At 47.2% G+C, this 24,239-nt stretch overlaps 1 protein-coding gene across 7 annotated transcripts in view; it reads left to right on the forward strand.

Annotated features, from left to right (window-relative positions):
• The window catches only part of SGMS1 (sphingomyelin synthase 1), a 93,508-nt gene that overhangs the window by 30,530 nt on the left and 38,739 nt on the right, over window positions 1–24,239 (forward strand). For 2 of the 7 annotated variants that reach the window (XM_005495894.4, XM_074544538.1), the window contains exon 1: window positions 17,504–17,858. The exons of 4 other annotated variants lie outside the window; for them this stretch is intronic. The gene's annotated coding sequence lies outside the window, so the exon portion shown is untranslated. Of the gene's footprint in view, window positions 1–9,795; window positions 10,209–17,503; window positions 17,859–24,239 lie in introns of those variants that run through there. One more of the 7 variants, XM_026798402.2, reaches the window with a different exon arrangement.

A 24,239-nucleotide genomic window follows, 5' to 3' on the forward strand; every position in this document is an offset into this window, starting at 1 on the left:
CACAGCTGGGACTCCAGGGGCTGGCAGGGATTTTCCAGCCTAAAATAATTCTGGGATTCTATGGCACAGCTCATCATTGACGTGCAAATACTCACTTGCAGCTGCCTTGGTGTCTGTGACCTCTGGGTTTTGCTGTATTTATCTCAATCTGTGACAGCCCAGGTTCTGTATTTGTGGGGTCAGAGAGCATGTGGATGACTCTGCTGTGATCCAGGGATCTCACAGTGGAATTTTAAGGCACTGCTGTCTCTTCAATGGCTTTTTTTTTTTCTTCTTGGTACGAGTATTATTTTTTTTAAACAAAGGAAAAACATCCCTTTCATCAATTGTTCCCTTTGCAGAAGTTGAGCCTTAAAATAATCCAGGAAGCCTTTTGTTATATAAATATACTCATCCTCCAGCTTGGCACTGAATGTGCTTGACAGAGCTGCTTGCTGAATTCTCTTTTAAACTTGAATTTCAGTGGCTATGAAGGAAAAACCCTGGGCTCAGAGAGCAAAGCAAACACAGCTTGCTGTGTAATCACAGTGTAACAGGGACTATTTAGAGCAGGGGAAAGCAGGGGTTTGTGCCTGGAACTCAGTTTCTGTGTCTCAGAGATTTTTGTTTCAGCTTGTTACAGCCAGGTATGCCCATACCTACCAAATTTAGCTCCATGGGAAGGGAGCATATGTGCAGTCTTTTGAAAATATTCCTGCTTAAGTTGTTTGCTGAGGAATAAAATTGTGTGTGAATACAGCAGGGGTTGGAATGGTTAACAGTAAATTCCAGTGCAGAGCACTCAGTGGTGAGATCTCCCAGTTAAGTGGGCAACAGGTGAGTAGAGCAGATGTTTGAATAGGAAATGAACAAAACATCACCACCTAAAAAATTCCCAGAAACTCAAAAATCCATCAACCACAAAAACTCACCACCCTGTGGATTTCAAATAATCTTTGTCAGAAGTGGTGGCTGTTTCCTGGGCGTGCACATAAAAGCACCTTGAGGGGAATTTATGAATCATGTGGAGTTTTTCTGTGTCCTCTGTAGGTCACACTTTGATTGTGACATTGGCTTTTTAAGTGACACCTTTGGTTTGTTTTACTGCAAGCCTGAGCTTGAAGCTGCTGCTGACTGAGGAAATTGGACTCAGTGCTCTTGGAGATCTTTTCCAACCTAAATGTCTGATGATTCCTCACAGCTTTTCACAGAATCCCTGGGTTGGGAGAGACCTTCAAGAACATCAAATCCAGCCCTAAACACCTCAACTAAACCATGGTGCCACATCCACTCTGTTTTTAAACACATCCAGGGATGGTGACACCACTTCCCCAGGCAGGCCATTCCAATATTTTATCACTCTTTCTGTGAAAAACTTCTTCCTAATATCCAGCCTGTATTTTCCCTGACACAGCTTAAGATGAATTCATCAAAACAATCCCAGAGAAGTGGGGATGGATGTTCAGAGGGTGCTGCAGGATGTGCCTGGCTGGTTTTGGTACAAACAGGGACAGATTCCACCCTCACAGGTTGCTCCAGGCCCAATCCAGCCTGGCCTTGGACACTTCCAGGGATGGAGCATCCACAGCCTCTCCAGGCAATTACATCTTTGCAAAACTAAAGGTTTAGTGGAATTTTGGAGCAGAGATTTTATATACCCTGTGTTTAATTTGTTGGATCAATCAAGTTGGATTTTGGTAGATTTTTTAGCTGCTTTATTCAGTGGCTTGGCTTGTTCTGGGTGCTGTAGATAATTTCCTTCTTGTCTCCTAATTTATTTGCCTTCAGACATGTAGCTGGTGCCGTGTGTTTCCAGGAAAATGGCAAGGATGTGCCAGCAGGAAATGGTTGCAGTTAATGAAAATGAGTTGTACTTGCTGATGATGAATCCTTCATCCAAAGAGGGAACGTTCCCTCTCCAGCTTTGTGGCCTGAATTAGCATCTGACTGTTCCTTTGTCCTGGGGCTGCCTCTGAATGACTCTGGGATTGGTTCATGGCTCAGGGCCCCCACTAATGGGATTTCCTGTGAGGGTGTGTCCCCAGTCCTTGCACAGGTTCAAAGGGAAAATGGGATTTCCTCCTGTGCTGCATCCTCTGGACTTGTGCCCCTTGCCTTTGGCTCCCTTTCCTCCCTGCCTCTGGAACCCAGGAGGTTTCAGCTGGGATTTGGTGATAAACTGTCCAATTAAGAAGTGACACCTAAATTATTTTTACTTTTAACTCAGTAACCAACACCCATGGCCTGCAATGTGAACTTTCTTTCAAAGCCATCCCAGCTCCTTTCAAGTCCCCATCATCCAGCCAAGGCTTGTGGGGACAGGGCTGTGTTCTCCTTGGGTTCAAGAGTGAGCACAAATACATTTAGTGCTTTCTGAAAGGCTTTCAAGTGCAGCACTGCTCTTTCTGCAGCTCTTTTTGTTTCCTTTGAAGGCTGAGCAGCACCACTGAACTCGGGGCTGCAGTGCGTGACTGCTCCCTCAGCACGCAGTTAAAACATCAGCTATTACACTGATGTGCAAATGTTATTTTGTGCTGAAGTCATGCTGGAAATAGTTCAAAATGTCTTGTTTATTTGGATTCACGAGGGGCACGCTGTCTCGCTGAGCTCTGATCTTGTTTTGCTCTCTGCTTGCTTTGCAATCAGCAGTGCTGGATTCGAACCACGCTGAGAGACTGAAGGTGCCTCTTGCTCTGAGGGCAGCACCCCTGGGTTTGTGTCTTTTGGGACAGCTGGGGTGTTAATCAGGTGTTTTCCCTCACTCCTTGGATGGGTGGAACAGGCTCTGCTCCTGTGTTGAATTAAATCCTGTGCTCAGGTGAGACCCCACCTGCAGAGCTGGCCCAGCACAGGAGGGAGAGCCCAGGGGAGGCACCAGCATGGGCAGAGGGATGGAGCAGCTCTGCTGGGAGGAAAGGCTGGCACAGCTGGGGGGGGGCTCACCTGGACAGGAGAAGCTTTGGGGTGACCAAACTGTGGCCTGAAGGAGCTGCAGGAAACGTGGAGAGACATCCTTTAGAAGTGATGGAATGACAAGGGGGAATGGCTTCCCAGTGCCAGAGGGCAGGGCTGGATGGGATATTGGGAATGAGGAATTGTTCCCTGGCACAGGGTGCCCAGAGCAGCTGTGGCTGCCCCTGGATCCCTGGCAGTGCCCAAGGCCAGGCTGGACATTTGGAGCATCCTAGCATAGTGGAAGGTGTCCCTGCCCATGACAGGCAGGGAATGGGATGAGCTTTAAGGTCCTTTCTGTGATTGTTTTAAATATCTCTTACTGGATAGGCACTGACTCACTTGGTCATTATCTTAATGACAGATGCACTTGTTTAAAATGACTTCACGGTTTTGCAGTTTTATTGCTCAGCAGATAATGCACTTATTGGGATTCCTGCACAAGATGCTTTGTTTCAGTTCACTCCTTAAATGTTTCTCTCTGTGTTTGCAGGATGCATGGAAATGGAAGGGTTTTTCCCTGGCCTGTGCTGTCCCCATTGCCAGGGAGCAGTGCAAGGCTGTCAGCAGCTGTTTGACAGATTTTCTTGTACTACTTAACAAGACAAAAAGTTACATCTCACATATTTTGCTGTGCAAGGATAAATACACAGCAAAAGGTGGGTGAAATATTTGATCTGAACATACTGGGGGATTTTGTAGTGCCAGCACAGGGTGTCTGCCCTGTCACCAGAGTCCTGTGTGACTGTCCCAGCTGTTCAAATCATGTGTGCATCCCTGCTGCATCCAGGCAGGTTTAAATATCCTGTCCAGAGCATGCTCCCTGCATTGTGGAGCGTCCTCACTGACACATCACTCAATTCCCCAAGCTTTGCTGGGAGTTTCTTGGAAAGCTGGGGAGCTCCCTGAGCTGTGTGTGGCACATGCAGAAGGGCAGGAAGGTGAGGGACAGGCTTTGCACACAGGCTGTGTCATTATTGGGATTTGTTAACATCTGGGGTGGCTCCAGGTGTTTTTTGGGTGCTGGTGCTGATCCAGGTGAGCTGAGGCAGCTCCTTGTGTCCGGTGCTCTGTGCCAGCAGGAGTTCCCTGCCTGGGCATTAGTTACTAATAAAAATTCTGCTGCTGCTTCCCAGCAGCCCCCAACTTGCTCTGGATGTTTTGTTTTGGTCAAAAATTTGTTTTGTCCCCGCCTGTGTTTTGGTCTGTGTGAAGCTTCTCAGGGAAGGCAGCTCAATAGCAAGGCAGTGTCTCCAGCTCTGCAGTTTTGCTGATGTGTTTGAAGTCCCCAGACAGTTGATCAGGCAAACTTGCTGCTAAATGGATGATCTAATTCCCGGTGAATGCTGTGATCACAAGCATTACCCTACATCACAGAAACAATTTGAAAACCAGTGCGTACTCCTCAAGCTGTCAGTTGTCTTTCAGCACCCTCCTTGTGCTCTTTCATCTTGAAATGCTCGTGCTGAAGCTCCAATAAACTCACCTGTCAGCAGCTGCAGGGATGTCTCCTCTGTCTCCAGCTCCTAGCTGTAGCTGGCAGTTTAAAAGCTGTTTACAGAGCAGATAAAGCAGGGAGCTCTCTTGGAGCTGCTGTTTCTCTAAATGATTTTTCTTACTCTGCAGTTATACTCAGCACGAGGTTGTGTTGGTGCACGGTGAGGATTGCTCAAAGCCAGCACCTGAGTTCTGTGCTCAGAACCCCTGAGGACATGGGCAGGGCAGGAAGGTGTCCCTGTACAGAGGGAAAATGGGATAGAGAGAGGTGACATCCTGGAAAAAGAGGAGGACACAGCACCCAACAACCTGACTGCCTGAAGAGTGGCCCCCAGCAGAAGAATGCTGTTTCACAGCCCACAGATATGTGGTCTGAATTTTAGAACGAAGAACTCTTTTGAAACCTGAAATTTATGGACTCATAAAATCATTAGGGCTGGAAAGACCCCTGTGTGCCCAGTGCCCACCTTGCCCCCAGCCCAGAGCACTGAGTGCCACCTCCAGCCCTTCCTGGGACACCTGCAGGGCTGGGCACTGCAAAGCTCCCTGGGCAGCCCCTGCCAAGGCCTGAGCACCCTTTGCATGCAGAAATTGCTGCTGAAATTCCAAGGAATTGATGCCTTGAGAAGGCTGAGCTAGAACAGAGGCCAGACAGAGCTAAAGAATAAAGCAGGGATTTATTAAAAGGCCTCCAGGGATCCACCTTGGGCAGCACAAGAGCCCAGCCAGGGCTACACTCAAAATGAACCAAAATGGTCACAAAAATGGATGCCTGGTCATGGGGTCTGTCACTGTGATCAGTTCTGCTCCATTTGCATATTGGAGTTCATTGTCCAGTTCCAGCTTTAGGCCATGCAGTCCCATCCTGCTTGTTTTTCTCTCTCCAGCCCATGGTGTTTGTGCTCTTGGGCCTGAAATTTGGATCATTTGTCCTTGGTCCCCAGCTGGAGCAGGAATTGTTTTGTCCCCCTGCGTGCACAGAGCTCACCATCCCTTAATGTGAAGCTCAGACCCACACACTAAAGCAGCACAGAGTCTGAAGAATACAACAGCTAAAACCTGAGGCATCAGAATATCTAAGAGTCTATTTTTTGTGGACCTGTTTATTCTCTTTCTTCTCAAGGATGGGTTCTAGATGGTCCTTTCAGTGAAATCCCTGTTCTCATCCCTCCTTTCTGTTTCAGCATACAGAACTCTGCAGTAGGAATATCTGTCAAATTGCCCCAAGGAGCAGCTTTGTTTTTACACCACAGCCTTGCAAAAAGCAACTCTAAAAACTTAGATAAGTGAGCTTAATTTAAAATCTACTTTAAAAAAACAGCAAATTTTTGTTTTGAGTCCTTCTGCTTCTTGCTTGTGCAAGAGGCACCATCCTTGTAAAAATCATGCTAAATCTGAAACTCCTCTCTGTTTGTTTACAAAAACCAACCCATTGTTTCCGTGTGGATGCACTGGTTGTTAAGTTTTATCTGGAGAATTCTGATACTCAGCCAGGATCTCCTTCTCTGTGGTAATTTGAGGTGGGGTGAAAATGGACACTTCAAAGCAATCCTGTGTTGTCATTCTGTGAGTTTGATATGCTGAAAACAGGGAGAAAAAATATTAAAAAATTTAAAGATCTGTGTCCCAGCAGGAGTTTGAGGCTGCAGCTCTGCCCCTGGGTGTACTGTGAATATTAATGATACAGAACTGTGGGCACTGCACATGAAAACAGGAAACCCAGGTGTGTGTGCTGCAAGGTCAGTGAGGCTGGAGAGCAGCAATTGGTTACTAATAAAAATCCAGGACATTTTCTGTGCACCTCCTTAGGGGTCACTTTGCTGGTGCTGCATGAGGAAATAATAAATGTAGGTGACCTAGGTATGTGTATGTGTATTTATTTAATGTTTTATTACCAAAAAACTTCTTCAGCTGAGGGGAGGAAGGCACATGCACAGCCAGGGATGTGGTTAATTCCTTGCTCTGCTGCTGTGGTTGAAGAAAAATTTTGGAAGCCTCTGTTTCAAGATATTGAGAGGTTCCTGCCTTTTGTAGGCTCTTTCCTGTCTCTGAAGCCTAATGCTTGTTTTCTGCAACACTGGCAGAAAGAAAGAGCATTATTAGTTTTGGGTTTTGTTCTGCTTTTGGGAGGCTTTTTTTCTGAATTGGGAGCTTTTTTCACTGCAAACAGCTGCAAAGTCAAAGTAGTAAATGCATAAATATTATTAGGGAAGGAGTAGATAACAGAACAAGCTACTGTAAAAAATAATTTTAAAAATGACCTTTTTCTCCATGATTCTCCATGCATCTCCAGAAAGAAAAAGGTTCAGCAAAGGATGATGAAGGTGATCAAAGGCATGGAACAGCTGTTGTAGAAAAGGAGATAAATAAACTTTGTCTCTTTAGCATGGAGCAGAAACGATGGCGAGGGGAAGAAGCAAGGAGAGGAATGTTAAACAGATTGGGAGCTTTGCATCTTCCAAAGAAAATGACTGTACCCAGGCCTTCCTCACTCAAAAGAAACCCCAAAAAACCAAAACAACAAGGAAGGAAGCAACAAGCTTATAAAAGGGAAAGCTTTTCTTTTGGTGCTGTGGTGGCCAGGATGTTGCTGGAAGGGGAGAGGTTCAAAGGAGGCTGGATAAAACCCATCCTATTAAAAGCTATTGAGGACAGTGACTCCTGGCTCAGGGAACAGGTATTAAAGCAGAGTTGGGAGGAATTCCAGGGTGCTCAGAGGGTACCTGGTGTCACCTCCCATTGTGTGCACCCAGCTGTGCCCCAGCCCCTTGTTGGAAAAGGTATCACTGTCCGTGTTCAACTTTTTGTTTCAGAAACCTGAGACTTCCTTTTGTAAGCAGGTCAGAAATAACACCCAGCTGTTGTGTAGCTGTGTAACACAGGGGCTACAACCTGGAGTAGCAGATGAAATGTGGGATTTCTTGGCTTCCAGGCTATTTCCTACTTTTGGTGGGTAATGGGAAACAGGCAAGCAGGAATAGCAAGTGGTTCAGGTGACAGAAAGCTGGTGTTCGGGAGCAGATGATGGCAGCAGCTGTCTTGGCTGGTTGGGCTGTGTTGTTTCCCAAATTCCTGCAGCCTGGAGTGTGCTGGGAGTGGGTGGGTTGTGGTGGCAGCTGCTGCTGGGGTGATGCTCAGGTTACCCTGGGGCACTCCCTGCACACTCCATTCCCAGCCTGCTGCAGTGTTTGGGTACAGCTGCAAGGCTGGGATTGCCTGGGTGAAGGTTCCTCAGCTGCACAGAGCTTTTTACCACACCCAGGGGGCTGCTTGGTGCCATCTGCAAGGGCTGAATTTCCCTGGAGATGTTGACGTTCAGCAGCGTGTGGGTGTCAGGAGGCTTTGGGAGGTGGAGGAGGATGGAGTTGGAATAATGTCCTTTGAATCAGAGCTGCTTTGATCTGCTTAGAAAGAAACTGGCTGCTGTAAAAGGAGGGGAGAAATGCTCAAACACTGGGCTACTCTAGGATTTTGTGCAGAGAAGAAAGACTTGGAGCAGGAGCTGGTCTAGGTGGGGTGGAAACCCAAGTGTGGTGAGCATGTGTGGGATCACTGACATATGCTGCACACACACTCCCAACAGCCATGCCTTGAAAATGGACAGAAACTCTTGGTTCAGAGGGCTCCAGCCCAAGGCATGAGCTTGATGACCTGTGTGATAACTTGGAGAGTAAATTCCAAGTGATTCATCCCTTTTCTGATCCCTCTTGAACTCTGCCTGCTCGTGTCTGTTGCTGTCAAGTGGCTGCTTCTGTATTTATGAGCGAGGTGGAAACTACTGACCTGCTTTGCCTCCTCTGAAAGGCAAGTGATAGTTCTCTCTGAGATGGCAGGGGTGCTATTTCTGCATGTGCCTGGACTAAATTTACTGCAGGCAGCTGAAAAGTGTAAATGGTGACGACTGCTGGAAGGGAAAGCGTGTATTTACTGCTCCGTGGCAATGGATTTATAGGCAGATAGTTTGGTTTATAGATAAATATTGTTGCCTCTATTTCTGTAGCCATAAGCAGTAGATTTTAAAGCCTAAACTTTGCTATCATCTAGGGACCTTTTAATATTTTTTTTCCCCCTATCCCATCTGCCGAGTTCTTCGCTGGCGGCTGAGGCGTCACGTGGCGCCAGGAGAGCCAAGAGAAGTGACGCATCCTGGTATCCCATGGTAACTCTGCTTTTCCTCTGCTTTTAGCTCCTGTGCTTTGCTCCCAGATGGAATAACCTGCCTGTGGGATTGCACTGCCTCTGCTCACTCACAGGTGAAGCTGAGGTTGCTGGGTTTTCACTCCCTGCAAATGCTTTGCCCTCGCTGACCCAAATTGAAAGGGGAACAAAGAGCACCACAAAACACAAGGCACCAAACCAACACCAAGCCCAGAAATCTCACAATTCCCCACCCAAACTTCTCAACATGCAGGAAGCATCGGTGGGAGTTTGCTCTTTGTTTGCCATTCAGGATAGTGAAGCTTGTCTGAGAAGTTTCTGCAAACCACAGGTAGATCCCCTGCGAGTGAGGTACAGTTCTCACCTAAGATTCACAATTGTCACCTACATTTGCAGTCTGGGTCTTGGTCACCTACATTTGCAGTCTGGGTCTTGCAGTTCACACAGGTTTTGCTGCTGGAAACTTGTTAGGTGAGGCTTGCTCTTTTTTTTTTTTTTCTCCTCTTTCTTCACCACCCCCATCAGTTGTTTTTAACCTCTGGTTGCTGTATGCAGTTACTGTCTGGATTTTTGTTAGAAATATCCTACTTATCCCCTAAGAAAATCTCATGGTTTTGCATCCAGATATGCTGATATTTTTTAGACTTCTGGGTTTTTTGTTTTGTTTTTTTTTTTTTTAAATGGATCATTTAGTTATAGAATTATAAAATGGTTTGGGTTGGAAGGGACATTAAAGCCCATCTTATTATTAAACCCCTGCCATGGCAGGGACACCTTCCACTGTCCCAGGGGGTTCCAAGCCCCATCCAGCCTGGCCTTGGGCACTGCCAGGGATCCAGGGGCAGCCACAGCTGTGCCAGGGCCTGCCCACCCTGCCAGGGAACAATTAACTTAAAGCCATTTTCTCCTCCTGTCTTATATCCACTGTAACTTTACTGTATTAAACCAGCCATGGTATTTGCTGGGGCTGCAAATGGAGTAGCTCCTCACCAGGTGTAAACACTGAATAGAGCCCTTCAGTGAGAAACCTCAAAGCTGGTTTTGTACCCTGTTTCCAAACTCTTCTGTGCCTGTTTTCTGTGTGCACTGAAGCACAGCTAAAGCAATGTGTGTCTGGTTTAGCTCTGCCCTGCCAATTGGATTTTTGCTTTAGGGCACAGCTTTCACAAACCCAATTTATCCTCAGGGAGCAAGAAGAAAAAACTGATTTTGCTCACACACAGTCCCTGTGTAGTGGAGGAGTCGGTGGTGAAGTTTTTCAGCGTGGCAGGATTTGCATTTCTGTTGCCACAGCTACAATGAGCTCACAGCATTTCAGGAGCAGGAGTTTTCAGAGTGAAGGCACCAGTGCACCCAGATGAGTCATTCTGGTGTGTCCAAGGGCTGGGGAATCACTTCTTCAATGGGAGAGGATGCCCTGGAGTGCGGGGGAGGAGGCAGAGATGTAGTCTGAGCAGTTTGGGGCTGCCTGGATTTGTCTGGGGCATGACCTGGGAGATGTGTGCTGGGAAGAGGCTGCTGAGCTGTCAGCTGATGCACAACATCCCTGATGTGGGCACCTGGACGTTGGGAAGTATCCCAGGATTCCTTTGATGTGCTTCCTCTGTCTTTGCTCCACGCAGGTATTTAGTACAAATCTCTCTTCTCCTCTCAATGGGGCTGAATTCCCTTGTGTTGTGTTTCAGTCCATCCTGCTGCCCTGGCTTTGCATGGGGACTGCTGCTGCCTGGCTAAATCCAAACAAAAGCCTGCTTGTGGCAGCTGAAAGTGGTGCTGGAACAAAAATCCCTCCTCTGTAATTGCAGGAAAAAAACAAGCCTGTGTGCAGCAGGAAGCAGCATGACTAGATTAACTCATATTAACTCATACTTTTAATTTTTTTCCCTGTGTCTTCTGCACAGTCTGTGATGATTTAAGCATAAATTGCTTAGGAAAAGTCCTTGGCCTGTTATTTAATTACTGACTGCTTGTGTGGCAGGGGGTTGGGAGGTTAAGGTCTCCTCCAACCCAAACCATTCCATGGTTCTGCAGTTTGGGTGCATGGCAGAGGATGGTTACCCTGAATCCAGAGATTTGCCATTGTGACCATTGTAAGTAAATGTGGAATATTTAATAAGGAGATAATTGGATGTCCACCTTCATCTAGGTAAGATGTAAAAACTTTGAGCTGTCCTGATGTCAGGTTTCTTTTCCCCAATGAAAACCTGGTTGGGTGCCTTTCACCTCCAGGATTGTCTACTCCTCTTGTATCAGTGTTTCATAAGCTGCCTGCAGTGGCCTTTTCCTGCTGATTCTTGCCCTTGGAATGGCCTACAAGAAGCTGTTTCCTCTGTGTTATCACATGCAAAGTACTGCTGTGACACTGCTAAATGTCTCAGAGCTGTGGTGTGAGACAGGGGTTGCAGGGACAGAAAAGCTAGAGATGGGGGAGAGCTGTGATACGTGGCCAGCTCAGTTAATGCAGGGACCTGGAACTAAACCACAACTGAATCAGAAGTGTTGAGAGCAGCTGTGACACTTTTTCCCCAACAAACAGCTGTGACTTGTCACACAGGTCACTTCACTGGCACCCTGTCTATTCACCTGGGCTCACTTAAAATAAATTCATTATTGCTCTTGCTTGGTGCTGTTGGAGTTTTGAATTTCTCTGTTTGAAAGTGCTTTTGGAGTGATCATGTGCTTAATTATTATAATTTTTTTTTTGCTGTGTTGGAGGCCTTTTTCTGCTGTGACTTCTTATTTTTGGAGCTATGGGTGTGTAGGTTTATGGATTAAAATAAACAAGGAGGGGGAGAACCCTCCAAACAAAGCCCAGCAAGGAGCTCAGGAATCAAATTGAAACTGTGACATAGAGGGAGGACAAGGGTTTAGGGCAGCAAAACTGCAAAGTGAGGTCTCCTGGGGGTGTCTTTGGACAAGCAGGAGGGATGATACCACCAGAGAGAAGTGATTTTTTCTCATCTGTATGTCAAGGGGTATCTCCACTTTGCCTTCAAGTGCACTATGGAATAAATTTGGAAAATTCAGCTTGTGTTTGACAAGGAAATGCCAGGTGCCCTAGCAGGGGGAACAAAACAAGCAGCAGATCAAACTGAGGGCCACTGGCCCCCAAAGCTGTAGGAAGGGACATTTTTCAGCTTATGGGAATCCCATCAATGTGTGCTGAGCTTGGGGGTAGGCAGGGAAGCTAAACAGCTAAATTATGGGTTTGTTACTTGGGTTGATGATCAAATGGGAGAAGACTGAAGGCTATAACACAGCCAGGACTGTGAGGCACAGGAATAGTGCTACTCACTGCTTTTTTTGGACGAGGCTGGCCGAGGAACAGAGGTCACAATGACTGGGGAAAGCCTTTTGGCAAGTGAAGTTTATCCCTGCAGGCAGCTGCTCACCCCAGCAGCCCAATTTTGGCTTTTGTTGTTTGGTTTTTCTCCTCTTAGTAACTCTCCAAAACACACTGCAGGGTGTCTGCTTGCACCTGAGGGATTTACCTTTGTGGACAGGAAAATAAAGAAGAACAGAGCTGCTGTCCTGGAGATCTGCATTTGTGTTTCTGCCTGGGTTTTGGGCTACCTGTGGTCCCTGTGCCACTGGGATGAGCTGCACAGGTGACACAGTGTCTGGCTGCTCTCACTCTTATCCAAAATCCAAAAGCATTTTGTGGTCTGTTCCCCTGGTGGAAGCCAGAGGAATGGATCTGAGCGTGAAAATTATTGTGGAACCATAACACTGGATCTGGTTTGGATGCATAAAGATGCAATTAAGGCTTGAGAGAAATGTTTTGAACACTTGTGGAGAGTTTGGATGGATGGAAGAGCTCTGCAGGATCCAGCAGAGCCTGGGGAAGTGCTTACCCAGAGTGTATTGGCACAAGGTATCCTGTGTTCCTTGAGTTCCTTTCACCTTGAAAAGACAAATTAAAAAGGAGTTTCTGCTGCCCAGTGGGTTCTGTGGGGTATTTTCCCATGGGAATCCTTCACCCTTCCTTTCTGCTTGTTTTGATCTGACATTGTGGTGGGATTTAATGCTTCCAGTACAAGAAATTAAACACAGGTTTAAAAATAAGAACATCCCCCAAATCTCAGAATGACTTTTGAACCAGCACAGGCAGGAGAGAATCCCCATGTGGATTATTTGCTCTCTTGGGTTTTGATCTTGTTTTTTTTTTTATTGGCCCTAAAAATGTCCAGAGGTTAAAATCAGAATAATAAACATTTACAAGGGAATTTTCTACGGTCAGCTTTCATTTAGCACTGAAAGCCCTGGAAAGCCTGGTCCATTTTGGGATGCTGAAGACAAAGTGAGTTTTTTCCTGTTTTATTTAAGAGCTGCATGATGGATGTGGAAGCTTGAATTTTCCTTTATTTAGTAGTGTACCAAACCCAGCCTTTTGCTGTATAAACAAAGGGTCACATTCATAACAGCAAGAGCAGCTAAACAAGGGCAGTGACTTAGAGGGGGAATATCTTGGTATTGCAAGTGTTTAATGAATAATGGATGTCTTTTGTGCCAAAATCTTTCTGAATTTGTAACATATTGACCACACAAAGTTGTGCAGCATTTCCTGGGCAGGAAAGAGAGCTGCTGTGTTCATCTCTGTCACACTGCCCTGTTTCAAGGTGTATTTGGGGAAGGAACACTGTTCCTTTTGTCACCACATGAGCAATCCTAAACTCTGTTTGGGTGAGTAGTGATGGAAACCTGGCTGTGCTGTGTTGGTTTTGTGGCTGGTCCCCATCCATGCCCTCAGTGTAGGGATGTTCCTGTGCTTCAGTTCCTGCTTTTTGGATTCAGGACCACTCCAAAAATTACATCTTGGGTGTGTAGCTGCCTCAGGTGATCCCCAGGCTCCAGATCTGCTGCTTTGGGGCAGGATGGAGGCCTGGCTGTGTCTGGGTTGATGTGCAATTTCCATACATGATTATTTCTCTTTGTGCATGTGCCTGCGTTTTTATTTTTTGAAACTTTGGCCAATTGTTCCTTTCTCTGCCAGCAGCCTGCCAGGATCCTTGGGGTGGATCTCAGCAATGTGCAGGACATGCAGCATCCCTGATTTCCACTTGCTTTGCTTTGTTCTGGGTTTCTACAACCCCCTGGTACCTTCCAGCTGGGGAAGGAGCCACTCTCCTCCAGCAGGGTGACACACACAGGGCTGGTGATGCTTTGCTGGCAGTGAGGAGCTGAGCTGGGCTGGAATTAGCAGCCTCTCTATTCCCTTGCAAGTCCAGAGGAGTTATTTCTGTGTTTAGTTGGTTCTGGGTTTGATTCAGTGTGGAACAGTTGCTTGTGCTGTCCAAGAGAAAAGTCCTGGAACAGCAGCTCGTGCTGCCCAAGAGAAGAGTCCTGTATAAATGGGAATTGTTGTGTGTCCTGAGTGCCACAAGTGTAAGGGAACTCCTCAGCCTCCCCAGGAGGAGCTGCTGTGATGGTTGGAGGTGCTGGTCTGGTCTTTGTGTTCACAGCTGCAGGAATTGTAAAGATGAAACTGCAGGCTGAGAACCTGAGCCCCTGTGCAGATCTTGTTTTGGGGCTGCCTCTTGGTGCACCTACTCAAGGGATCCCAGAAGAGGTAAAAGGGACCCTAAATCCCATCTCATTCCACCCCTGCCATGGACAGGGACACCTTCCACCATCCAGCCTGGCCTTGGGCACTGCCAGGGATCCAGGGGCAGCCACAGCTGTGCCAGGGCCTGCCCACCCTGCCAGGGAACAATTCCTAATTCCCAATATCCCATCCAGCCCTGCCCTCTGGCACTGGGAAGCCATTCCCCCTTGTCACTCCATCACTTCTAAAGGATCTCTCTCTGTGTTTCATGCAGCTCCTTCAGGCCACACTTTAAAACTGCACTGGTGCCTTTTTTTTGGTTTTTCTTACTGTGTGAAGAGCCCTCGAGTGCCCAGCTGTGCCAGCTGCCACCACAGCAGAGCCCAGCTGGGCTCTCTCTGTCCCTGCTGTGCCCCCAGAGTATTTGCAGAGAGAGGAGGAGGAGGAGGAGGTGTGCTAAACTGAGAGGCAGGCAAGGCAAATGCTCTGACAGTTAAGGAGAAACATGTTTTATTGGGAGCTTTTGGACAAAAATATGGGTATTGCATAGAGTCTTCCCTGTCCCCCTCCTTTTTAGGGTGAAATATTGATAGATCAATATTTAAAGACAATTTTAAGTATTAATTTTTTGTATTATTTTAATACAAAATTTTAGGATCAATTTTGTACTTTCCTCTATTGCTGATGGCTCTCATTGGCCTCTTTTTGCCAGACCACTTCCGTTCCCTGAATGGCATTCATTTTGCCATTCCATATTCCTGTGGGAACAGGGAATGTTGGAGATTTAAAGAAATTCCAACTTTAATTTATCTCTTGGCCTTCAAATAAAAAACTTCAGTATTTCTGTTGTTTTACACCAGCAAGAAGTAGTTACCTTCTAAGTTAATGAAAATTTTGGCTTATAAACCTAAATCATAACCATGTCTGACTCTTCTTGCTTTGTTCTAACAGGATAATCATCATTTGGGTTTTAGAGGTGTAACAGAGCATTTGTGGGGCTGAGGGCTTTTTAAAGCATTCATCCCAGTGGTGATGTTTGAGGAAAAAAAAAGGCAAAGGGGAAGCGAGGGACCTTTATGGAATGGGAGTGATGCAACACCTGCCTGGCCTGTTCACTTGTCTCTGGCCCGTGTGTCATGTTGAGAAAGCAGAATGGGCCCAAACCATGGCCAAGGTGAGTGAGCAAGGGCTGGGAAGTGAGGCAGGGCTCATGTCAGGGGCTGTGCAGGGCTGGGGTGTGCCCTGTCAGCGCTGTGACACTGTGGCACTGTGCCTCACACAGGCTGAGGTGCTGCTCCTCAGTTCCTGGCGGTGTCACAGGTGATATTCAGGCTGAGAGAGGGAATGGCTGGAGGCTCCCAGGATCCCAGCCTGCCTGAGCCTGGCATGGGCCTCTGCAGGGTCACCTTTGCAAGCAGGGACACCCAGAGCTGCTTGTCCAGGGCCATTTGCCACTCTGCCCGTGTCTCTTTGCCACTGAGGAGTGCAGAAGTTCAGGAATGCTGTCACCTGTGCTGAGTGGAGGGGCAGGATCACTCTTGTCATGCAGCTGGTGGCTTTTTTTGCTGGCTCCAGGGAGTTGTTGTCATCTGTCCTGCTTGGCAGAGCTGTCCCAGCCTGTGCTGGCTCCTGGGGTCACTCTCCCCCCATGGTGGTGGAAGGACTTTGCTTTGTTTGAACACCTTGAGGCTGCTGCCTGCCCTTTGCTCCAGCCTTCTAGAGTTGATCCAAGTGTCAGTGTGACCCTCGGGTGTACTGGCCACTCACCCCAGTTATTGTGTCACCACCAAAGTGCTGAGGGTACACTCTGTGCATCCTCCAGGTCAGTAAAAGAGGTTAAATGGTTTTGGGAAATGTCTGTCCTCCAACTGGACTTTGTGGCACTGACCTCTCCCTGCTGGGCCCCTTTTCCACCCACCTCCCTGCCCTCCTGGCTGCTGCACACTTTGCCAGCTCATCTGAGGGTGTGAGAAGAGCCAGTGTTGAAATTCTTGCCAAAGCCAAGACAGACAGCATCCTCTGCACTCCCTCCATCCACTGGGACTGTTTCATCCTAGGAGGAGGCCAGGCTGGTGAAGCAGGATTTTCTCCCTCTGTATGTCCATGCTGACTGGCCCTGATCACCCTCTTGTCCTTCAGGTGACTGGAGATGGTTTCCAAAGTTCATCAAGTGTGGCCTCACAGTGACAGCAGCCATCAGCACTTGTGGATCCATCCCATCAGGTCCCATGGGATGAATATTTGCAGCTTTCTGTCCCCTAACCTGATCCTCTTCTACGAAGGATAAGTCTTCCTTGTCTGGTTTTCCCCTTTGGTCTCAGGGGCCTGCAATTCCTGCAGGTTGGCCTCACTGGCACCCTTCACATCCTTTGTCAGATTCAATTCCAGATGAGTTTTGACTCTCTTAGCCCCATCCCTGCCCCATCAGTGTTCCCAGATTCCTCCTGCATCACCTGCAGGATCAGTGTTCCCAGATTCCTCGTGGATCACCTTCAGGATCAGTGTTCCTGAGATCCCCCCTGCATCACCTGCAGGATCAGTGTTCCCAGATTCCTCCTGCATCACCTGCAGGATCAATGTTCCTGAGATTCCTCCTGCATCACCTGCAGGATCAGTGTTCCCAGATTCTTTCTGTATCACCTCACCTTGCAGGATCAGTGTTCCCAGATTGCTCCTGGATCAGCTGCCCCTGCCCTGCTCTTTGCACTTGGCTCTGATCAGGAGCTCTGTGCTCCTCCATGGGGGCCTCCTGCCTGCTCAGCTGGATCTGCTGCTTGTTGGGATGTTGTTCTTCCTGGTGGAGGTGATCCTTTTTATCAGACATCTCTTTTGTGTCCCTTTTTATGAGCAAGCTCTTTTGGGTCCCTTTCCTCTCCAAGCCCCTGGGGTTCTCCAGGCACACCCTGAAGATGATGCCCATTCTCCAGTCCAGGGCTGTGGTGCAGCTTTGTCCCTTGGCTCCTTCCTTTGAGGGCTCTGAGCTCCATGATCAGTGCAGCCAGAGCTGCCCAGACCTTCACACCCCTCATCAGTTCTTGTCTCTGTGTAAGGATGAGATCCACTCATCCAGGGGCAGGGCAGAGATACGGGATGAGATGGATGGGATCCACCATCCCAGGGTGTTCCAAGCCTCATCCAACCTGTGCATGAACCCCTCCAGGGCTCCAGGGGCATCCCCAGCTTCTCTGGAGCCCTGCAGGTGGCTGTGCTGGTGTTTATTTGGACGTGCAGCCGTGTGTGTGTGTGTGTGTGTGTGTGTGTGTGTGAGCTCCAGGGTGGCAGCAGGAATAGCTCAGCTCCTGGCAGAGCCCGGGATATGTGAGATCCTCCCTCTCTGGCTGCATGCATGCAATATTTCTCTTGGCTCCTTCAGCCTGGCTCTGGTGTCCGAGCCGAGGCTGTGTGTGTAGCTTTAGGAAAAGAAAAGCTTTATTTCTGTCTGATTTTCTCCCCTACTTGCGTGTGTGCAGTCTCTCCAGAAGGGCTGTGCTTCTCCCTCCTTCTCCCCTGCCTATTTATATCCGCGGTGACGTTGCGGGAGTGTTTGCTTTGGAAGAAATCTATTTCTCCGTCTGGCTGAGCCAAACTGAAAGCAAACCCGCAGGAGGAGAAAGCATTCCGAGCTGCAGGAGAAAGCAAAGCATTCCTTTCTTCTCCTGCTGGGGAGAAGGGAGGCCTGGGGACTCGCAGGAAATGATCACCTGGCAAGGACAGGAAGCCTGGCAAGGTAAACGCCTTTTTCTGTTTGAATAATGCACTGACATCCACCCCCAAAAGCCGTGAACTTCTCATTCCGGGGGGCGGAGGCGTGAAACTCTGGGCTGGTTTTCAGAGAGGAGCTGTGAAATGAGTTGCTGAAAGCCTGCAGGCTCAGGACAATGGCTCTTTAATAATCCAGCAAGACTTGTCTCATCAGCTGCTTGCATGCACAGGGATTGCTGTGCCCCCTCGTCAGGTGGTGCACAGGGGGCTGTTCCTTCTCCCCCTGCTCCCCAAATATTGTGATTGCACTGTGGAAGTGATTTCCTTACAGTAAAACTGAATTTTGCCTCATCTGTACCTTTCTAAGCCCTTCAGAAACTTCCCAAGCCTTTCTATTATTATTGTGCTCAGTCTGAATCTGAAATAAGGAATTTGCTCGATAGTTTTATAAACTGAATTCTCTGTATTGTGTTTATAGAGTAGTTTGCAAAATTAGAGCATTTACTTTTGGTTTTCTGACATGTGAAGCTGCATTTGCTACTTTTTGCTGCTTGTGAGCTGTAGAAGACACAGAAAGTAACACTCGAAGGTTTTGAAGCTGAGCCCTGGTTTTTTGCAGAAGTGCCAATCCCTCAGCAAATCTAACAGTCCAGCATAAATAAACAGCCAAGAGAGCGAGTCTGCCTCTCTAGAAAGTTGAAGTATTTACCTTCACTGTTTTACTCCCTATTAGATATTTTTAACTCCTAACCAAGCTGCATTTTTGTGAGCTGTAATTGCAGGGGTAAAACCTCTGCTAGTGATTTTTAGGAAACACAACAGACAGTGGAAGTTCTGTGGAGATGTTCAGGATTGGAGCTCTTTGGTGTGGATGGAGGAGAAATGGAGCTGTTCTTGCTCTAGGAAATCGTGGGTGCAGCACAACAGTACCCAAGTGAGGTCAGCCCTTGGGAGTAGCTACAGGTCCTTAAAAATACCAGGGATTTCTTTGAGTGAGAGCATGGCAGGGATGGTGCTGTCCCCAGTTTGAGATACACACCTACCTCACTTAACTCTTGTGGAATCAGCTCTGTGATAGCCTTGGGAATCCACTGGGAATAGCCAGGAGGCAGCAGGGAATCACAGAATCATGGAATCATGGAATGGTTTGGGTTGGAAGGGACCTTAAAGTTCATTCAGTGTCATCTGTGCCATGGGCAGGGACACCTTCCACTGTCCCAGGGTGCTGCAGCCTGGCCTTGGGCACTGCCAGGGATCCAGGGGCAGCCACAGCTGCTCTGGGCACCCTGTGCCAGGGAACAATTCCTAATTCCCAATATCCCATCCAGCCCTGCCCTCTGGCACTGGGAGCCATTCCCTGTGTCCTGTCCCTCCATCCCTTGTCCCCAGTCTCTCTCCAGCTCTTCTGGAGCCCCTTTAGGCCCTGGCAGGGGCTCTGAGCTCTCCCTGGAGCCTTCTCCTCTCCAGCTCTCCCAGCCTGGCTCCAGAGCAAAGGGGCTCCAGCCTTGGAGCATCTCCATGACTTCCTCTGGACTCACTCCAGCAGCTCCAGACCCTTCTGCTGTCAGTATCCAGCAGAATTAACCCCCTTGTGTGCTCCTGGAGAGGGGTTTTTGGTGTTGGTATCCAGCAGAGTGAACCCCCTTGTGTGCTCCTGGAGAGGGGTTTTTGGTGTTGGTATCCAGCAGAGTGAACCCCCTTGTGTGTGCTCCTGGAGAGGGGTTTTTGGTGTTCTGGGGTTTGAAAACAGGAACATAATCTGTGTGTTGTGACTGGTGTCAGGAGCAGAAATGCAAGTGGCAGCACAGTAAATGCCAGCCAAAATAGGCATGATGAATGCCAGGGGAAAGGTATTTGGCCATGGCTTGATTTAGCTGCTCTGTGTGTGCTGCAGCATAATATGTTTATTTAAGTTTATTTAAGTTTGGTTTAATTAGTGTGTGATTGTGGGGATTTTTGAAGGCATTTTGAATGAGTTAGAGATGGGACTTTTGAGTTGTTTTTGATGATGTGGGTTTGTTTTTTAATCTTTTTTATAGGTAGGAAGGGTGAGTTTGGTTCATATTGTTATAGTATGGTTTAGAAGGTCACAAAACTTTTAGTTACAAGACTTTTTAAGGAGTTATTTACTAATAAAACACTGCTAATAAGGATATTTATGTTTTTACTTAATTTTAAAATATTTTGTCTTATGGGTTTATGTTATAGTGTAAGCTTTTTTAGTTAATTATATTAAAACACACAAATGTACAATGCTATATTTTAATCTCTTTATTTACTTTTGTAGCTACTTTATTTTTTTATATTTTAAATTCTAAACCTCAAAATTTTTAAAAATTAATTCAACGTATTTGTACTTTAAACTATAAATCTACATTTTCACTTTTAATACTTAAGTTCAAAAGCCTTTCCCAAGATCTCAAATCAAATCCTGTATTTAATTCTTTAACTTACAAACCCAAAGTTCTAAAAGTTCCTTACATTTCAAATTCCAACACATGATGAAGCCCAGACAGAGCAGGGTGCCCAGAGCAGCTGTGGCTGCCCCTGGATCCCTGGCAGTGCCCAAGGCCAGGCTGGACTTTGGGAAACCTGGGACAGTGGAAGGTGTCCCTGCCATGGCAGGGGTGGGATGAAATGAGCTTTAAGGTCCCTTCCAATCCAAACCACTCCATGATTTTATGCCTTTTGTGGTCCAAGCTGCTGAGACTTGGCTTTGGTGGGAGCAGGATGAAGTTCCTTCATTTCTCTGTTCAAGTTCCTGTTTGGAATTGTAGTGAGACACATAATTCAGCTGCTTGTAGAAAAGTGTCCCTGTAAGAAATATGAGTTGGGATTTCATTGAATGCTGATTTTTTTAGGGTATATATCCCAGAAAGCAGAATTTTTATGCTCCTAGTAGAAGGACCAGGCTGTTATTTTTCATGCTTACACAGAGTTTGAACATTTTTTAACAATAAATTGGACTGAAGGTCAAGGTCATAAAAATAACGTCTAGCAGGCTAATTTTTATTGTATTTTGATCATTGGTGGAGATGAAAGTACAGTTAGATTTTATCTGAGTGACACCAAAAGCAGCCTTTGCTTGTGGTGGCATTGCTGCCTATTCCCTTTTTTGTAGGATGAGATAAGGGGACATATAAACACACTTTCCCTGAAAACCTTTTAAGCCTTTGAGATTAATGGCTTTGGCTTCCTGAGCATAATCTGTTCTTTCCAGCTCTTAATTAAGGTCATCCTGAGAACCCAGGTGAACTTGTGGCTGGGGAAGTCGGAGGATGAGAGCTGGAATGATGGAATTGCAGCCCTGACACAGGATACTGGGAATACAACACCCTGCAGCCCTCACAACCAGCTCCTTATCGCTCCTGTGACTTGTTCCCTTTGCCCTTGGGGCAGAGGAAGTGTGTGCTCGAGTATTGATCCACATCATGCTTATTAATGACACGGGTATTGGATAGGTGGACATGTCAGGGCCGTTTAACCTTTGGATATTGACTGCCAGCTCCACAGGGAGAAGGGAACTGGAGGAATTGGGAACTGGAGGAATTGGGAACTGGAGGCTGGGATGATTTGGGAACTGGATGAATTGGGAGCTGGATGAATTGGGAGGTGGAGGCTGGGATGAATTGGAACTGGAGGCTGGGATGATTTGGGAGCTGGAGGCTGAGATGAATTGGAACTGGGGGCTGGGATGAATTGGGAACTGGATGAATTGGGAGGTGGAGGCTGGGATGAATTGGAACTGGAGGCTGGGATGATTTGGGAGCTGGAGGCTGAGATGAATTGGAACTGGAGGCTGGGATGAACTGGTGATTGGTGTTTTATCGTCACACTCTTGGAGCGGAGTGAAGTGTCCCAGTGCTGGTTCTGCTGCCTGGCAGGAGCAGCAGGTGTAATCAGGGTTTTGGGATAACAAACATCTTGCTGAAAAACCCCCAAGAGTGGATTTCTCGCTGCTTGGTGTGGCTGTGGCGTGCAAGCAAACGCTCAGGATGTGGAGACAGGGTTGATTTATCTTGAACAGGAAAGAGCCCCCTCCACACCCACAAGCCCTGCTGTTGAACTTTAGCACCAAACATCATCCTGTATTAACTCCTGCTTTGTTTTTTGGAGTTGTGGCTGGGTTTATTTTTGGTTGCTTAGGGTTTGTTGTTTTGAAATGTTTATTTTGCTTGATGGTGTATAAGGCCTTAACGAAGCCAGAGGATCTGATAGCAGCAGCCTTGTCCCAAGGTGTGGGGCAAACAGCAAACTCTAGATGGAAAAATCAGTGGGACACCAATCTGTGTCCCATTACTCTGTTTGGTGAGGAAACTCTCTGTAACAGAGGCCTCTGGGTTGGAATTTGGGTTTGGAAGAGACAAATGCAATTTGGAATTTTGAGGCCGTGATTCTTTTAGCCAGAGGTTTTTAACACACCTGGATGATGAGATTTCTGGGAGGGCAGAATTAGTGGATCAGGGAATAGGAGTGGCACTTCACAAGCTGGAAGTGCTGGATGTGGGATGCAGTCACGAGGGAATGATACCCTGCTCTCTGAAAAACATCCTTATCGTTGAGTGGGGGGTTTGAAAAGGATGTCTCATTTCTATTTTTCCTCTTTTATGGAAAGCTTCACTCTTCCAGGCTCAAAAGGGACCTCAGTAGTGTTAAATTCTTGCTTTCACCTGGGTATGTAATTGCACATGCTCTGGATGGAATTGCCATTCCTGGAGAGGTGCTGGGTGTTGAGCTCTGCAGAGCCACCCCTGGGAAGGTCCATGTGTTTCTCCAAGGATCTAAAGGTCAACCACAGCCCTGAATCAAAAAGAACAGAAGGCTGGGCAACACACATGATGAGCAGAGTGAGGATTTTATCCATTTAGATTAGATGAGAGCTCCAGGAGCTGCTTGGGTGATGGATGGCAGAGAGTGAAGACACCTCCTTGTGAGGTGAAAAATGTCCTTATCGTTGAGTGGGGCATTTGGAAATGGCATCTCCTTTCTATTTTTCTCTTTTATGGAAAGCTTCACTCTTCCAGGCTCAAAAGGGACCTCAATGGTGTTGAATTCTTGCTTTGACCTGGGTTTGTGATTGCACATGGCCTGGATGGAATTGCCATTCCTGGAGGGATGCTAGGTGTTCAGCTCTGCAGAGCTACCCATGGGACAGTCCATGTGTTTCTCCAAAGATCAACCACGGCCTTGAACCAAAAAGAGCAGAAGTTTGGGCACCTGGGAAACACACATGATGAGCAGAGTGAGGATTTTATCCATTTAGATTAGATGAGAGCTCCAGGAGCTGCTTGGGTGATGGATGGCACGGAGTGAAGACACCTCCTTGTGAGGTCCTGTATCCTGGTGGACCTCAGGGGTTTGGGATCCCACTGCAGCTGCTGCCATCCCCTTCAGAGTGACCCAAGGAAGGTGTGTGATCCCTCAGAGCTGTCCCAGTGTGTCTGGGGGTTTTAGGGTTTGAGTGGGCTGGGAGTGCCCGGGATCAGCTCAGCCAGGAAGAGCATCCCGGGTTGCAAAACTGCGAGGGCAAAGGACACCCACGTGTCCAAACACAGCAGCACGAGGTGTTTCTTCACTCCCTGCTGAACCAGGAGGAGCTTCCAGCCCATTTTCCAGACGATTCTGGTTTGCTGCCAGGGTTTAAAATACACCTTCCCTCTTGCATACGTGTTGGAGCACATGATGCTGAAATGGGAGGAATTCTGCTCAGGGAACTCAGTTCAACTTGCAGGCGAGGCTGAGCTTTTTTTAGGGAGAGAGGGAGCAGAGTGGTTTCCTGCGGACGTTGCTCTGTGAGTCACACGAGTTCCATGACACAGCATTCCTGCCGGGAAACTTCACTGCTGGAACTGATGAGCACATCAGCGCTCTGGAATCTCCCTTTGTGTTAGCAAACACACCTAAGCACTTCACCTGCTGCTTCTGGAACTTGTTCTGATAGTACTTGAGAGATTTTTAAACTCAGCTGTTTCAGAGTTTTTTAGTTTCTCTCAGAACCCCACTAACATCAATATTTTTAGTGTCCATTAAGAGCCTTCCACATAAGAAGTTGTAATGGCTTTTAATGCTGCAACACAGATGAAATAATAATTATTATTTAATTACATGTGTAATAATGAAGTTTCACATTACTTCTCTAAGTGTTTTAATGCAAACACTTTTAAGGTCAGAGTAGCTTTATAATTCCTCTGTAGCATGTTTTTTCTGATGTGTCAGTGACCAGGACAAGTTACTGGAATGGACAGACAAAAAAAAAAAAGCTTTGAAGGTTGTTTTGGATATGTGAGGTGGATGTATAGATTTATATTCTTGGTTTGAAGCCCTGTGAACACATCACAGAGTGACAATGATGGGCTGGCCCTGCTGAGGAACCCCAGGGCTGAGCCCAGTGCTGGGTCCCCCAATC

Source organism: Zonotrichia albicollis, chromosome 7, assembly GCF_047830755.1.
Source record: "Zonotrichia albicollis isolate bZonAlb1 chromosome 7, bZonAlb1.hap1, whole genome shotgun sequence".
NCBI classification, from domain to species: domain Eukaryota; kingdom Metazoa; phylum Chordata; class Aves; order Passeriformes; family Passerellidae; genus Zonotrichia; species Zonotrichia albicollis.